Below are 18,223 nucleotides of genomic sequence, written 5' to 3' on the forward strand. Positions count from 1 at the left end.
ACCATGCCTTGTAGGAAGTTGGATGATTTCTGAGGAAGGACCATGCCCCGACCTTGCTTGGGGAAGCTCATTCTGGCACTGGGGTGAAGCATGTATGTGTCACATAAGCAAAGGTCTAAATGGGGGATCAGTGAGGGCACTGTTGCAATAACAAGAGAAGTGACCAAGCCCCAGCTAGGCTGGTGGCAGTGGAAATAGGAAGTAGGAGATGGAGAATCTATGAAAGCTAAAGTTAAAAAGATTTGGCCAGATGTAGAGGTTTAACTAGGAGACAGGTAGGAAATGGGACAGGAGAAAGTTAGGAGGTAGGTTTGGGATATGCTGTGGCTATCCATATCTGATTGGATCTTCTAGAGTCTCTTCTGGATTTGCTGCAGTATACTACACTGGTCAAGAACTTCTACTTTAGTTGACTTAGACCCGGTTTTGCATTATGGCTCACTAGCTATGCGATCTTCCATAAGCAATCTAAGCCTTCATTTTTCCATCTGTAAAATGGGGATAACATCTACCATTACCAGTTGTGGTAAAGATTGGAGGAGAGCATGCTCATTTGGAAAGTTCTTAGCATACTGTGCAGCTGAACTACACAGTCTGGTTGGGATTATTTCTACTCTTAGTACTTTTAGTCTGGTCTTGCTCCTCCTTCTATTTGTATTTCTGTTTTTTGTGTGTCGTCTGCAATTCTGTTGGAAACATGGACTTCTCAAAGCATATTCAGAGAACCTCAGTGTCCTGGCTTACCTAGCAATGATAGTACACACAGCAGAATAGTGAAGTCAAGCACCGTCAAGAAAATCTGAAGTACTGAAGATGATTCCCCCTTCCCCAACATGTGTACTTTGGCCCTAGTCACCACCGGAGAAGAGGAGGGGCACTGTCCGGATACCAGGTGACATTCAGATTTTGAAGACAAGATTCTGCACTATGGGGAGTGAGGAGCTGCACTGCTAGATGCTTCAACTGTGAAGTTCTCCTGTTGAAGTTAAAGTGCCCCTAAAGACAGAAAGGCAGACACTTTTGGAAAAGGGAGTGCCAACAATTCCAGTTTGTAAATGTGACAGTCTGCAAAAGCAGCAGCAAATATGACAAGTGGGAGAAGTTGTGATGTGGCCTTCTGTGGATCCCTAAGGGAAGCGGACACTAGGAAAGGATCTCTGTCTACAGGGTCAGTGAATTGTTATAACATTCCTAATTATCAGGTGTTTTACGATGAGCTTCTTGTTGGGGAATTCTCTCTCTAATTAACGTATTTCCGCTCTGAATATGCTCACAAGTTTCTTCTAATTCCATAAAGAGTGGAAAAAAACATACCAAGATCTCAGCTTTAATTGAAAATGTAATATTTAGTTTGTGGAATCCTACGCTTAATTAAAGAGCCAGATTTCTCTCAGTATCTAATTCATTTTCTGATGATATTATGCCCTGGCAGAATTAATAAAGTTTCTGGGAATCTGTTAAAAATTTTTAAAAACTCTATGACTCAGTCTGAACCTAGAAATCTAGACATGACCTGTGTCATTCCAGTTTTCTTGGATCCTTTGAGTTGTTGGGGAATTAGGTCCTTATGTTGTCACAAAAATTAATGGAATGCTATTTTATATGAAACTAGAGGCCTGGTGCACGAAATTTGTGCATGGGGGTGGAGGGTGGGTATCCCTCAGCCCAGCCTGCAATGTCACCAATATGGGACCCCTCTAGGGATGCCCGACTGCCATTTAGGCCTGATGGGATAGGGCCTAAAAGGGCAGTTGGACATCCTTCTCACAATCCAGGACTGCTGGCTCCCAAACGCTTGCCTGCCTGCCTAATTGCCCCTACCTGCTACTGCTTGCCAGCTTGATCACCCCCTAACCACTTCCCTGCCAGCCTGATTGACGCCTAACTGCTCCCCTGCTGGCCCGATTGCCCCTAACACCCCTGCCATCCTGGTCACTGCTAACTGCCCTCCCCTGCCGGCCTGGTCGCCCCTAACTGTCCTCCCCTGCAGGCCTGGTTGCCCTCAACTGCCCTCCCTTGCAGGCCTGGTTGCCCTAACTGCCCTCCCCTGATGGCCCAGTCACCCCTAACTGCTCTCCCCTGCTGGCCTGGTTGCCCCTAACTGCTCTCCCCTGCTGGCCTGGTTGCCTCCAACTTCCCTCCCCTGTGAGCCTGGTCCCCCCCAACTGCCCTCCCCTGCAGGTCTGGTGCCCCCTAACTGCCCTCCCCTGCAGGCCTGGTCCCCCCTAACTGCCCTCCCCTGCCAGCCTGGTCACCCCTAACTGCCCTCCCCTGCTGGCCTGGTCCCCCCTAACTGCCCTCCCCTGCCAGCCCAGTCACCCATAACTGCCCTCTCCTGCTGGCCTGATCACTCCTTACTGCTCTCCCCTGCAAGCCTGGTTCCCCTCAACTGCCCTCCCCTGCAGGCCTGGTCGCTCCCAACTGCCCACCCCTGTTGGCCTGGTCCCCCCCAACTGCCCTCCTCTGCAGGCCTTGTCCCTCCCAACTGCCCTCCCCTGCAGCCCTGGTCACCCCCAGCTGCCCTCCCCTGAAGGCCTTGTCTCCCCTAACTGCCCTGCCTGCAGGGTTGACCCCCCCCCCCCCCCAACTGCCCTCCATTGCAGGCCTTGTCCCTTCCAACTGCCCTCCCCTGCAGTCCTGGTCCCCCCCAACGGCCCTCCCCTGAGGCCTGTTCCCCAACCAACTGTTCTCCCCTGAAGCCTGGTCACCCCCAACTACCCTTCTTTGCTGGCCCAGTCACCCCCTAACTGCCCTCCCCTGAAGGCCTGATTTCCCCCAACTTCCCTCCCTTGCAGCCCTGGTCCCTCCCAACTTCCCTCCCTTGCAGGCCTGGTCCCCCACAACTGTCCTCCCCTGCAGGCCTGGTCACAGCCAACTGCCCTCCTCTGCCGGCCCAGTCACCCCTAACTGCCCTCCCCTGCAGGCCTCATTGCCCCCAACTGCCCTCCCCTGCTGGCCATCTTGTGGTGGCCATCTTGTGTCCACATGGGGGCGGCCAGCTTTGACCACATGGGGGCAGCCATCTTGTGTGTTGGAGTGACAGTCAATTTGCATATTACCCTTTTATTAGATAGGATAGCTGGCATTCATTTTTGAAGTTGCTTACATAGTATATTCAAGGATTTGACAGTCACCAGACACAGCATTCCCCCTTCCATTTGAACAAAAGGGGCCACCCGTGCTAGTCTCCATACTTGAACTTGAATGTGCATAGGGAGTTGCCTAGAGATTTTGATTGGGAAGGTTCAAGGTGGAACCTGGGATTCCCCATTTCTAACAGGCTTCCAGGTAGTGTTCACACTCCATTCATGGAGCACACTTTGAGCTGTGGTCCACTCTGGCCCTTCTCCATCTTCTCCCTTACCCATGGGACAAGAAAAAAACAAAACAAAAACAGATCCAAGGGGATGTGCCCCCTCTTTCTAGACCTTGTGGTAGGTACTTGGGGGTCCTAGAATTCCCTGCCCAAATGGCCTAGTGCCTTCTCCTAGACCAGTGGTCGGCAAATTCATTAGTCAACAGAGCCAAATATCAACAGTACAATGATTGAAATTTCTTTTGAGAGCCAAATTTTTAAAACTTAAACTTCTTCTAACTCCACTTCTTCAAAACAGACTTGCCCAGGCCGTGGTATTTTGTGAAAGAGCCACACTCAAGGGGCCAAAGAGCCGCATGTGGCTCGTGAGCCACGGTTTGCCAACCACTGTCCTAGGGTCTTCTCTGGCATTCTCCTCAGGTCCATTCACCCCAAATGGGTCCAGGGTTGGCTAAGGAATAGCTGTCACTATTGGTTATCTGTTGGAGGCCCCTGGTGGTATCCTACCTAATAAAATGGTAATATGTAAATTACCATCACTCCACTACGCCCATGATTGGGCCAGAGGGAGGCAGAGGGGGCGGGACTCAGGGTGGCCGGGGTAGCCGATTGGGCCGGCAGGACGCTGAGCTCGCGTCACCAGTGGCGGCGCGAGCTCAGCATCTGCGCCATGGCTGTGCTGCGGAACAGAAGTGGCCTCTGGGGCAGCGAGCTCACGTCCCGCCGCGGACCATCAAAAGCAGGGGAACTGGGTGCCTGTCTGCTCCGGCACCAGGCCTTTCAGAAGCCTCTGCCGCCATCAAAAGCGAAAGCGTGTAGGGGACCCTACACGTGCATGATTCAATCATGCACTGGGCCTCTAGTAAGATAGAACTGTGGTGGAAAGAAGGGGCAAGTCAGGGTGTGGCAGCTCTCCTGGCACTGTTCCATTCTAGCACAGAACCCTGAGGAGTTCAAGAATTCAACCCAGTTTCCTCAGGTTCTTTGAGAAACATAAAAGGAGATTGCCATTGTCAGTAGGACTGGGGCATCTTGTGGGCAGAAGTTGCCTGTCTTGAATTGGGGTGATGGTGAGCATATGTCATATGGGCTTCTCTTTGTACTCTTGCCCTGGCCTTCAAATGTTAGGGTAGGTCTAACTGGAAGATGCCTTATGACTTCAAAAGATTGAGACCTTTTATCCCGTCATCATTTGATGTGATACACATTAGAAGTATTCAAATTTGTTAAATTGCTACATGGTATATAGTTCTACAACTTTAGTTTGTCTTATGGGCTATTCTGCTCTCTTTAAGTAGTGTTTATCAGCTCAACATTACTTTTAAAAATAAGACTTAAAAATATATAAAATAATATAAAATTTTAAAAAATTATCCTGTGAGGAAGAAAATAAGATGAAATGCTTTTACATCTTATCATTTTGGTGGATTTCAGTAGAAGTTGGTTCTTGGTGATTAGTTTTGTGAGGGCCAAAGTTCCCAGTTGGATGCAGATTTTAGGGCTGATACTGAGTGAAAGGAGTAAAGGGTTTTCTGCTGAACTTAGCACCTCTTGCTCTGCTGTAAGTGTTCACCTGCACTTTGGAAACCTCCTTCTGTATGCAGTGAATGTCTGCGTTTTAGGATCCTCATGCCCAGAATAGCAGGCAGTCTTAGCAGGACTCAAGGCACTTAAAATCTGACACTTAGGATGTGGATCTCCCTAGGTATTCTCAGCTCCTCATTGCTCCTGTGGTGCCTCTGTCTGACCTCCTGGACACCCCACCCTTCCTGCCAAGGTAGAGAGGACCTGGTGGGTTCTTTGGATTTGCTGAACTTCCTGTCTATCTAGATCAGTGATGGCGAACCTATGACACGCGTGTCAGCACTGACACGCGTAGCCATTTCTGATGACACACGGCCGCTGAGGTGGCCGCATGCCGAGGATGAAACATTTGCTGCTCCTGAGGATGAAACATTTGCAAAATAATGTTTTTTCCTCAAAGTGACACACTACCCGAGTTATGCTCAGTTTTTTAGCAAAGTTTGACACACCAAGCTCAAAAGGTTGCCCATCACTGCTCTAGATGCTCTGTGTCTACCAGGCCTTTCCTGGCTAGCTAAGGTCTAGGCTTCTTGCCACCTATATATTGGCATGAAAGATGAGGGTTGAAAGGAGTAATGGGAAACCTTCATTGTATCGCCAAAGAGAAAGGACTGGAACCACTGGAGCAATTTCTGACTTCTTAGTTAAATTGCTTGGTTGTTGTTGTTTTTTTTTTATCACCTTTATACCTCTGGGGCATGTATTGTGTTTGCACCTGTGAGCAGTTTAGTGTACTTTTTCTCTCTCCCTTTTCCATTTGTTTTTCTTTTCTTTTTTTCTCTCTCTCTCTCTCTTTTACTTAAAAAATTGATGTGAAATTACATAACATGAAATTAACCATTCAGTGGCATGTAGTACATTTGCCTATCCTGAACATTTCATATAAATGGAATCATATCATTTGCAATCTTTTGTGTGTGACTTCTTTCACTTAACATGTCTTTGTTGTTCAACCAAATTTAGCATGTATCCAGTACTTCATTGCTTTTTATGGCTGATTTATACTCCATTGTGTGTATAAACCACATTTCATTTATCCATTCATCTGTTGATGGATATTTGGGTTGTTTCCACCTTTTAGTTTTGTGAGTAGTGCTACTGTGAACGTATGTGTACAAGTATTTGTTTGAGTACATGTTTTCAGTTCTTTAGTGTGTATACCTAGGAGTGGGATTGCTGGGTTATATAGTAATTCTATTTTTAACTTTTTGAGAAGCCATTTTCCACAGTAGCTTCACTATTTTACATTCCCACCAGCAATACAGGAGTGTTTCAGTTTCTCCATATCCTCACCAACACTTACTATTTTCCACTTTTATTACAGCCATACTGGTGAGTGTTGACATGGTATCTTATTGTGGTTTTGATTTGCATTTCCCTAATGACAAATGATGTTGAACATCTTTATGAGCAGTTTCTTGATAAGTCAGTACATAATGGATACTATGATGTCAGTGACTAAGATACATTTTGTAATGGAATTTTTGAAAGAAACAGACAACATGGCATTTCTTGCCTTACCTACTTTTCCTTATGTGCTGCTAACCTCTTGCTGAGTGTGAGTTACATGAACTCTCACTGTTATGCCATTAAGAATGGTAGGGAGCACCACTTTAGTCTAGTGGGAAGAAAAAAATCAGTTGGTCATTTCTAATTTCTAATCCTGAGGGACAAATGATGTTTTAGTTGACTAGATGAGAATTTTTAAATTTTATTTGCCAAGGATCCAATGGTTTTAAAGATAGTTTTTTAAATACTGAGGAGGATACCATCAGGAGGATATCCCTGAGAAAAGCCTTGTAGGTTTATTTTTGGAAAATTACTGATTTTTTTTTAAGCTTAGATGGTGGCAATTACTTTAAGAATTAAGTAATATTTCTTATTTCTATAAAATACACTTCCTTCTCCATTGTTTTATAGTGACCTGTCGTCTCAACCTAGTACTACACTAGAAAGCAGATAAAATATATTAACACCTGTATGTGTGAGATTTTCTCATTTTTGTTCTACAATGTTTATATAAAAAATTAAGAGAATAGAGAGCCCAGTCTTAGCAACACATTATCTTTATCTTCATGCTGTCAATGTATATATTTATTTTTATCGCTTTCTCTCCATTTGACTTCTCTCATTAGCTGCAAATCCATATAAAATATCCTGCATTTCCATTTGTCATTTGTATGTGTCAACATTATTGAAATGTTACTTGATTCAAAAGCAGACAAAGGCAATCTATGGTGTTAGGATTCAGGAAAAAGTTTTGTTGGGGGAGAAATGGCTGGAGTTAGGCATGTGGGGGCTCCTGGGAGGGCTGGTTATATTCCTTCCTGATATGGGGTACATGGGTGTGTCACTATTTAAATTCAGGGAGCTGTATCCTTATGATTTATATTCTTTCTGTATTTATATTATGCTTTTATACACATTTTACTGAAAAATAAGAAGAGCGAAAAACCTTCGCTTCTTCCTCAGTACCCTTATGCTCTTGATTTTAATATAAAGGCTTGATGAGTAAATTGGAAAATCTTTAGTCCTGATCCGGGGAGAAGGAAGCAAAGAAATTGATTTTTTATTAAATATTTCTTATGGAGTCAAGCTTTATGGTACAGAATGCATTATCCCATTTGATCTTCACAGCAATCCTGTGAAATGTTATCCCTATCTTGCAGATGGAGAAACCGAAGCCCAGGATATTTTTTAAATGTATGGAGCTCATACTGCTATATGTAATGAAGTTAGGAACTTGCCCTAGAGTGGTCTGGTTTTAAAGTTCTCTACAGTACCTGGTATCTTTGTTACCTAGCGATGTTTGATTGTTATTTATTTCATGGAAGGAAAGGCTATGCTGCTGCTCTAGGAGGCTTGGTTTGTGCTGGTTTGGTGTATGTAGTAAAGAAGTTTGCAGATGGGTCCCTGGAAATGGACTTTGACAGCATTCCCACCCATTGGGTTCCCCCGTCCTCTCAGCACTGAGCTGGCCTTCAATTGGACAAGGCTGAGGAATCTTAAGAGCTACTGACAGATTGATGGCCTGTTAGCCAGAGAATACCTCTCCTGCGAGGGTTGCGCCAGGGCTGTTCTCATTTCGAGCCTGGTGGTGTCCGCATGAAAACTGGCAGGAATAATGGACTGTTTGGGAGGCTGGATTGAACAGGATCCTAGTGAGCTGTCAAATGTGATTGCTGAAATAGTTTTAATATGAACTTATCAGACTGTTTAGGAACAGAGAACAAGCACAGTACATGTTATTTATGGCATTCACACTCTTGCAGCTAGAAACAAAATATAGCATGTCCCTGGCTCAGGTTTAAATTAGAATATTCTGGCATGCACAGATTAACTGAACAATAGATTTGAAAGACAAGCAAGATCCTCAAATTAAAATTCTCAAATATAGGGGTGGGGTGGGTGGAATGGAGAGGGTAAGAGGGAGAGGAAGAGGGAGAGAGAGGTGCAGATAGATATTTGATATATTTATATATAATATTTATTAATATTATTATTTTACAGTGCAATTTGAAAATGTTTCAATCCTCAGATCAACTGGTTGTCCTTTACTAACTGTGGGAATAAGAAAGGCATTCTAATGCATCTATCCAATTGTGAACTATTTTAGCAAAAATGCTGTGAACAACTGCTGAATTACATTGTTTTCTTGTGGCTTAAAGACCTGTTTCGGAAGATCTTTTAGATCTTCTGAAATCATTTTAGCAACTTGGAAAGGACTAAGGGTTGTCCATTAAATAGATGGGTCCTTTGGCCAGGTTACTAAAATTGTATCCTAGTAGACTGTTTACTACCATACTGTGGAACTGATTACAGTGTGGCAGGTAGAATGTGTGCTTATGTGCAAAGGGTTCGCCTGTTTTTTCTTGCTCAGAGAAAGATGGGGCAGGGTTGAGATATGAAAGAGCCTCACTCCTGACCCCTCCTCATACCCTGCAAGCTCCAGGCCTCAAATGCTTGGGACCCACAGAATTTGGAGTCACACTCAGCTTTGAATTCCACCTTTGACCAGCTGTGTGACTTTTAATCTCTGTTTTCTCTCTCTTCTCATCTATAAGGGAGTGACAAATCCTGTCTTAAAGGGATATTTTGAGAATTAAATTAGGTAATATTTATAGTGCCTTATCAATAAGTGTTAATTATGTCACTCATCTCTTTCCCCTCTCACCCTCCCTCAGTAATTTGAATGTGTTTAACTCATATTTAAAAAATAGTTTAAGTAACCTTAAGGAAAACACGTTAAAATAATTCTAGTTGGGGAACTCTTAGGTTTGTAAGTATATTATTTATTACAAAAGGATTTATATTTTATTGTATTATTTTACTTGAACTATATTGCATATACAGATTTTTTCATATATATATATATATAGACAGATATATAGATAGATAGATATACACACACACACACACACACTTTTGGGGGGATCACCTCATATGTTTTGGGAAAATGGAAGTCAATGAAGAAATTTAAAATACATAGATTTTGATGCTTTTTTTGAGCTTTCATACTTAAATGCATATTAATAAAAGTGACTATAATCATTCTTTATGTTAACAGAAAAGCATTATTATTCAGATACAAAATGATGAAAGTAATTATGTATTTGTTCTGTAAAACTTAATGGACCTATGTTTATGGGGCTTGATAATTGAGACTGTTCTGTAGCAAATCTAATGACTTATTGTTTCTCAGTAAATACTAAATCAGTAAACCCACTCTCTTCAACTAAAATGGAAATATCCTAGTTCCAAGGATGTGGAGGACCTCTTTCGTAAAAAGTACTGTGCCTTTATAATCTTGCGGTTGGAAGAAAGTCTCTGTAGGCAGTCTTAGGCAATTGAACTATTATACAATACTAGAGGCCCGGTGCACGGATTCGTGCACCGGTGGGGTCCCTCAGCCTGGGCTGCAGGGATTGGGTTGAAACTGGCTCTCTGATATCCCATGAGGGGTTCTGGGTTGCGAGAGGGCAGTTCTTGGGTGACACACCCCGGAATCGGGCTCCCCCTTCTCTGTTTTCGGGTGCATCACCCGAGAACTGCAGCTGCCAAGTCACCGCAGCTTGGCAGCTCCTGCGTTGAGCATCTGTCCCCCTGGTGGTCAGTGCGTGTCATAGCTACCGGTCAGACGGTTGAACAGTTGGACGGTCGCTTAGGCTTTTGTATACATAGACCACAGGCCTGGTGCACAAATTCGTGCATGGGTGGGGTCCCTCAGGGTGGCCTGCGGAGATCAGGCCCCAGCTCGTGTCCCTAGCTTCGTAGCTCCGCAGCCCCGCAGCCCCCCTGGAACCCCACCTTGGCCTGGTGCCGCCCCCTCACCTGCTCCACCATCCTGCCTGCAGGGCAATCGGTTGGGGCCGGGCTTGCTGCCCAGTCCCTCAGCGCCTGGGAGCCGGGCGGTGGCCCTGCCCTCCACCGCCGCTGCTGGTTGCCGTCTGTGGGGCAATCGGCAGGGTGATCGGGCGTCCGCTTGCACCGCCTTGACCTGGTGCCACCCGTGCACCTGCTCCACCATCCCACTGTGGTACTGCTCTCATCAGGCCCATCGGGGCTAGCAGCACCTCCACTGTCGCCGATGCCCTCCATGTTCCACGCCGCCCCCTGGTAGTCAGCGCACATCATAGACAGCAGTAGAACTTCTGGTCGAATGACCGCCTGAGGGGCCAATTTGCATATTAGGCTTTTATTATATAGGATACCAGAGACAGGGTAGCATATAAACAATATAAATTTATTTTTCACAGTCCTGGAGGCTGGGAAGACCAAGATCAAGATTTGGTGTCTGGTGAGAGCTTAATTCCTGATTTGTTAGCAGTCATCATCTTGTTGTGTTCTCACAGGACAAAAGGGACAGGGGGCTCTCTGGGGTCTCTTTCTAAGGGCACTGATCCCACTTGTGAATGATGCACCCTCATGACCTAATCATTTTCCAAGGGTCCCACTTTCCAATACTATCACACTGGGATTCAGGGTTCAAGTAATACATTTTGGGAGGACACAAACATTCAGTCTTATATAGCATGGACTAACCCTATTTTCTCATATTTTTATGATCTGCAATTGATAATGTTCTTGTTACCAGGATTTGGCCCAAAGCATAAACAAAGGTATGTCATAAAATTTGTTCTAATCTGACTTTTGTTTTCAAAAATTATTTGCAACATTTTATTCTAATTGCAAAACAGAATAATCCAAATCTCTTTCTCTGTTGATTATTCCCAAATAGAGCAGTTTCATTTATAAAACTCCCCATGGGCAAGAATCATGATTCATGTACTCTCAGTATATTTCTCACCCCTGAATTCTTAGGAATTTTTATTTTCTTTTGTGTTGATAATAAGGCCTCCCATGGGCTACCAGGTCTTCTTAAATTTTTTAATAATTATGTGATACTTATGATAAATTTTATCTTTTTACCTAAAAACATGGGCTAAAACATTGTAGAGATGTGAATATCTAGAGACTTCATTTGTTCAACCATTCTTTATTTATCTCTTCTTCAGCGGATATGTGTCGAGTGTATTCTATTGCTCATCACTGTGCTTAAGTGCTAGGCACCCAGGGCTGAGCAGGACAGGCACATCCACTGCCCTCTGGAAATGACCAAACAGTGTGGAAGGTGGACACCAGAGAATCACAGGTCAAATTTCTGTGATAAACAAGATGAAGCAATCTAATCAGGAAAGGTGGGGAAGGCTGTCTGAGAGTTGAGCTGAGATATTAAGGAAGTCTCATAAAGTAATCTCGCCTATAAACTCAAAAAGTCTGGCCTATGTTGCCCATTTGAATATGTCCAGTTTCAGGGGCAGCGATGAGCATGCCTCCCCGCCATGCCTTCCTGGACAGTGCGAGGCAGCCTGTCACACACATGAACTTCCCCACCAACTAATCTTTGTGAAAAACATGAGAAATGGAAAAACAGTTTCCTGGATTTCACTTAGTTCTACCCTGATTAGATTGAAGCAGTGGCCACATGGAGCAGCTCTAAAAACAAATGGGGCTGATTCCAGAATAAGTTTGCTCCCACAGATTGAGAAAAAAAAAGAGGAAAAAAGGTAATAAAGAAAATTAATTAATTCTATACATACAGTCATTATCATAATCTTCATTTTGACTCCTGATGTGATGACAACCATATTTGCAGCTTGTACGGCCACGATACTAATTAGAATGGAAACAACACTTTTGATAACCCTCCACTTTGAAAGGGTTTATTTCATTTTACTTTGCAATCTCAGTCTGAACATCTACAGACAGGCTGGGGGTTGCATGGATTTGACTGGATAATAGAGGAGCCTCTTTCTGGCTCTCACCATCATCACTGTTGGAAAAATTAACTTTCACTGAGTAAGCCATTGCTATAAAACCATGCTTCTCAAACCGTGTGTGGAAGAAGACTCGTTTTTTTCCTTTTACACTTTTAAGCCATTATAAGTGAAGCATGGTTCTACTGTCCATGACGAGATTCACCACATGTGTTTGACAACACCGGACCTGGTCTATACCCTGTCCCATGAGAATTGAATCTACAGATCAAAGCAATGTCAAATCACTATATGAGTTTCTAAACAGTATACATTTCTGTACTTGTCTCTTTGAGGGTCAAGTAGCAAGTAGTTTGTGATCCAGCACTAGTAGCCCTAATGCTAAAGGCTTCTGTCTTCTTGAGACAGGAAGCAGGTGGGAGCACATCCAGCTGAGAATACTTTCTAACTCTAAACTCTTCTGAGCTAAACTCAGTTTCATCTCCTTCTTTCCCCTTATCCCTTGTCCTGTAGAAAACCTGAAGCTCAAGCTCGGGATCACACATGGCTTTTCATAGGCAATACTTACTACCTGTATGGTCCAACAATCTAACATGTGTTTTAACATAAAAAGGGTTTTGGAGGAGTCCTGAGACTTTCAGGTGATACTTCACCGAGTCCTGAGGTTTTGATAGTCTTTATATGTTTAGGAAGAAATACAAACATTTTCTTGGTGTCAATCTCATAGGGTATGATGGCCAACCTAGCAGATTCACTCTAGGTTTTGCTTCCAAGATTTTTTTGGAAAGCAATGGAAAACAGCAGAGTGGAGTTAGGTTTAGATACAGTGTTCTGAATAGTTGCAATGTCTAATGCTGTGTTGAGAACTGCACAGAACTTGAGCTAAATGAAAACTTGTCCTGGACTAGTAGGATATTAGAATCTAAAATAATGTGGTTAGCTTAAACTAGCTTAAAAATGTGGTTGTGCCGAAACCGGTTTGGCTCAGTGGATAGAGCGTCAGCCTGCGGACTGAAGGGTCCCGGGTTCGATTCCGGTCAAAGGCATGTACCTTGGTTGCGGGCACATCCCCAGTAGGGGGTGTGCAAGAGGCAGCTGATCGATGTTTCTCTCTCATCGATGTTTCTAGCTCTCTAGCCCTCTCTCTTCCTCTCTGTAAAACATCAATAAAATATATTTTAAAAAATGTGGTTGTACTGAATGAGGACTGGGCACTTATAGCAAAAATGTTAGAGGGGCATAAACGGTGATGGAAGGAGACTTGACTTGGGGTGGGGAACACACAATACATATACATATGATGTATTATAGAATTGTACACCCGAAACCTATATACTTTTAATAACCAATGTCACCACAATAAATGAAATAAAATTTTAGTACCTTTTAAAAAATATTTGATAACTGAAGTTCAATATATATTACTATTTCCTTCATAAGCCTATATAATTTATTTTCAAGTTTATTGAGATATGCATATCTTTCTTTGTTGTTATTAATCCTTACCTGAGGATATTTTTCCATTGCTTTTCAGAGAGTGGAAGAGAGGGAGGGAGGGAGAAAAAGGAGAGAGAGAGAGAGAGAGAGAGAGAGAGAGAGAGAGAGAGAGAGAGGAACATTGATGTGAGAGAGAGACACATTGACAGGTTGCCTCCTGTACCCTCAACCTAGGTACCTGGCCTTGACCAGGAATTAAATCTGAGACCCTTCAGTTCACTAGCCAACAGCTCTAACCATTGAGAAACACTGGCAAAGGCACATCATATCTTTTTAAAGAGAGAATTAAAGATGTTTTGCATATGTACATACCCATGAAGTCATTGCCCCAAACAAGATACAGAGAGCATGTTTATCACCCCCAAAGGTTTCCTCATGCCCCTTGTGATTTATTCTTCTCTCAGCCTGTGATCCCAGGCAACCACTGCTCTGGATTTTGTCACTTCAGACTAGTTTACATTTTCTGGAATCTTAGCTAAATGGTATCTTGCCGTATGTACTCTTTTGTGCCTGGCTTCTTTCACTACTATAATTACCTTAAGATTCATCTATGTTGTGTGTATCAGTAGCTTATTCCTTTACAATGCTGAGTCGTATTTCATTTTATGGGTCAGCATATCTTGTTTATCCACTTCCCTGTTGGAGTGTGTTACCAGTTATTAACTATTGTGAATAAAACAACCATAAACATTTGTGTACAATTCTCAGCGTGGACATATGTTTGCATTTCTCTTGGACAAATACCTAGGAATAAACTGTCTGGGTCATAAATTTTTAACTTTTTCAGAAATCAGGACAGGGCATTTATACTAAATCCAGCCACCAAGCAATGCATGCACATTTACATGTTGGAAAACTTAATTTTTCTATATAAATGGTAGAACCATGTTGTGGGGGAGTAAGAATTTTTTGAAAAAGTTCATGCTGGAATGGGCTCATAAAAAATAGACTCAGAACAGAGAGAAAATCTGGGATGTGATGCAATGAATTTTGGTCATTTAGGTGTCAAACCAAGCACAGGGCCTGGGGCTTGAGTTCAGCCACTTCCTGGCTATATGACATGGGTCAGTTGGTCAGACTCTCTATTATCTATGAAATGGGGATGGTAGTAGTGGGATGACATTTTAGAGGGGTCCTGTGGGAATTAAATGGTAAATGTCATCTAATGATCTTAGTACAATACCTAGGTATTACAAGTCTTCAGACATTAAGTTGTCATTATCTTTGTTGCATTTAAGGAGGAGTCTTAAGTAAACCCTCCAAAAAGTGCCTAAGCTGCACTAGAGACAAAAAAAAAAAAAAAAAAAGAAAGAAAAAGAAAAAGATGGAACTGGTGTTCAACATGTTTTGTTTGTGATTGTATGTATTCTATCCCTACTCTGGCTAAGCAGTACACCAAAGTCACTGCCTTGTGGAGCCACGTTACTCCAGATAAACTGAAAAGATTCAAGAGTTTCTTTGTGAATTACCCAAGGGAAGCCCAGCTGTTACATGCTTAGTTCAGGAAAAAGTACAGACAGCTTGGCAAGTGCTTCCACAGCTTGTTTCTAATAGAGAACCAGAGGCTTCTCACAGCTAGCTAAGCCCTTGAGTATAATTTTAGGAGCATGAAAATAGCCTCTTTATGGTAAATGCAGTGCTACATTATATTAATTAAAAATGAGTTTCTAACTGTGTTAAATTGTTAACAGGAAATTTGACTAGGGTACAGTGGATGGTTGCATTTGCAAAGCACACAGAAAAATGGGAGATTACCAAAGGCTTGAAGTAACCTCATGATAGGCAGATTTGAAGCCACAGATTGCCATAGCCACTGTATTCTGTGAAGTTCTGATATAGGATAAAATCTTATTTGACCAGAAAAGGTTTTCAAAGAACAGAGAGACATTTCTTATCTAGTTGCATCAAAGTCACACATAAAATGGTATAGCCTGGCTGGTGTGGCTCAGCAGTTGAACGTTGACCTATGAACCTGGAGGTCATGGTTTGATTCCAGGTCAGGGCACATGCCTGGATTACAGGCTCAATCCCCTGTGGGGGGTGTGCAGGAGGCAGCCGATCAATAATTCTCTCTCATCATTGATGTTTTTATCTTTCCCTCTCCTTTCCTCTCTTAAATCAATAAAAAATATTTTAAAATGGTATAAATCACTAAAAAATGAATATGAGTTAGTAAGTCAGGTTTGTTCTTTGATAATCTACATTATCTACTTTGAACCAGTCTCCAAACTTGATCTTTATTCTGACCATAGTATAGTATAGGATCCATATTCTAGTATAACAAATATGGTGTATATAATATAGTAAAATGCTCAGGTAACAAATTCAGAGACTTCTGAGTCCTTTCAGGGACGTGCTCAAGAATTGCAGATGCTCGGTTCCTGTTATTCTTGAATAAGCTCTGCATCAGATATGTTTTTTCAGTCTCGAAGACACACTACTTTCCTGGCACACAGAAATCTCTGGGCTGCTCTATTTTTAGCACTGAGAGCAGGTGGAAGTTGATTTGTGGTGAGTGTTACTGTGGCTGTGATCAGGAGACGGGTGACTAGTATCATTTGCTTATATCAGGGTGACAGTAGGAGAGAATTTGAAATAAATCCACCATGTATGCTGCTGCTAATTATTTGCTTTGTTCAGTGCAGCTTGAGACTAATTCTCCCAATATCAGACATTTATAATCTGGCGCCATGTAAATGACTGGGGAGAAACGTAAAAAGCATCTCATAGCTCAGGTTTATTGGAAAAGTTACTAGGTCTCAGATTAAAACCAAGGTGAAAGGCCTGGGGGCAGAATCCACGTCACTAAGTAAGTATTTGGGGTGTGACTTCCTGAAGATCTCAGCCTGAACATAAAGCCAACTTGGTTGGTTTCAAGGGTGAAAAATCCAGTCCCAGAGATTTTTTAGAAAATCAGGTTTCTCTGATACTAAACAAACAAAGTGGTTGGTGAAATTTCCCTCAAATTGACAAGGTGTTTGGGTCTGATGTGATTGTAAATAGACAATGGCATGTTGAGAGGGGCCTTGACAAAGCACGTTCTCGAAGGGAAGAATTGCAGTGCACTCACAGCACATGAGCCTTCTTTTATGCAGGTCTTAAAAACAAACAAATCTTCCCATCTGTTACCCTCACCCTGTCCCCCACCCTGGCCACCAAGGCCCCTAGCTGAATACCTCTGGCACACCAGTTGCTCCTGACTTAGCATCCTTGCACTGGCTGTTCCCTATATCTGGCATTTTGTTTTCCCATTATCTACCAACTCTCACCTCCTTCAGGGCTTTGCTCAGGTGTTACCCTCTCCAAGAGACACCTACTCTTACCACCTTATTAAAAATGGCAGCCCACACCCTGCCCTGATCCCCCCTCCACCGATGGCCCTTACCCTGCTCTAATTTTTCATCTCTTCCACAGCACTTACCAATTTGCAGCACGCTGTAGAATGTACTCATTTATTACTTCTTTATCATGTCTCCTGCTTAGTGTTGGCCTTTCCTCTCCAGGCCCCTCCCTGAGGACAGAGTTCTTTACTGTATTGTTCACTGATGGATCCAAGTGGCACATAACAGGCACTCAATGGATATTTGCTAAGTGAATAAATTTATGGTGTGAGCACTGAAAAAAACTATATACTGGGTGGTAAGGTTGCCAGACAGAGGCTGTCTGATGTAATCTCAGAAATCCACATGCAGGCTCTATCCCTACCTCTATTTCTTTGCTAGATGCATGATTTTAGGCAAATGAATGAACTTTCTGGACCATCATTGCTTCCTCATTATCCCTGAGGATGCTGGTGAGGGACAAAGAAGTCACAACTACCAGTATGAAGGGACTGTTTAAACATCTGTATAAACTTTGATCCTTTGTTATAGAGTTTACTGGTTCAAAGGCCAAAATTATATTTTCACCTAATTCTTAACCTCCATACACATAATGCATTATAGGATTTGAATTAGCCTTTATCAGCTACTAGCTAAGGGACACTGTGCTATGCATATATACCCATGGACACAGACAATAGTGTAGTGAAGGCCTGGAGGGGTAGGGGTGAGCTAGAAGGGGTCAACGGGGGAAAAAGAGGACATCTGTAATACTTTCAACAATAAAAATAAAATAAAATAAAATAAAATGTATACATAATTTGGAAAAAGTAAAAAATAAAATGTGCTAGGTGCTTTTCTCAGATCACCTCAGTTGCTCCTCCTGACCACAATGTGATGTTACTGCTATCACCTCACTCTGTGATAGGGATTTGAGACCCAGAGGGGCACACCCAGTATGTGGGACAGCTTACATTTGATGCTCAGCCTGTGTCATTCAAAGATTCTTCATGCCTGTTCCTCTATGCCAAGAATATGTGATCTTTCTTTCCTAGTCATGGATCATTGGTCTCATTGGCTTAACCCCATTTGCATTCTGTCCCTCTATCACAGCAAGGAGAATGCATCTGCCTCACTAGGGAGGTCTTCTCCACCTGTGTAGACCTGCGTCCCAGGGGATTGGGCTCATTGCCATAGCTGTTACCAAGGGGCCTGTCAGATCTCAGAGT

At 43.0% G+C, this 18,223-nt stretch overlaps 1 protein-coding gene across 1 annotated transcript in view; it reads left to right on the top strand.

Annotated features, from left to right (window-relative positions):
* Positions 1-18,223, top strand: part of GLIS3 (GLIS family zinc finger 3) — a 452,130-nt gene that overhangs the window by 234,881 nt on the left and 199,026 nt on the right. The gene's annotated exons all lie outside the window — the stretch shown is intronic.

This window comes from Eptesicus fuscus, chromosome 15, assembly GCF_027574615.1.
Source record: "Eptesicus fuscus isolate TK198812 chromosome 15, DD_ASM_mEF_20220401, whole genome shotgun sequence".
Lineage (NCBI taxonomy): Eukaryota > Metazoa > Chordata > Mammalia > Chiroptera > Vespertilionidae > Eptesicus > Eptesicus fuscus.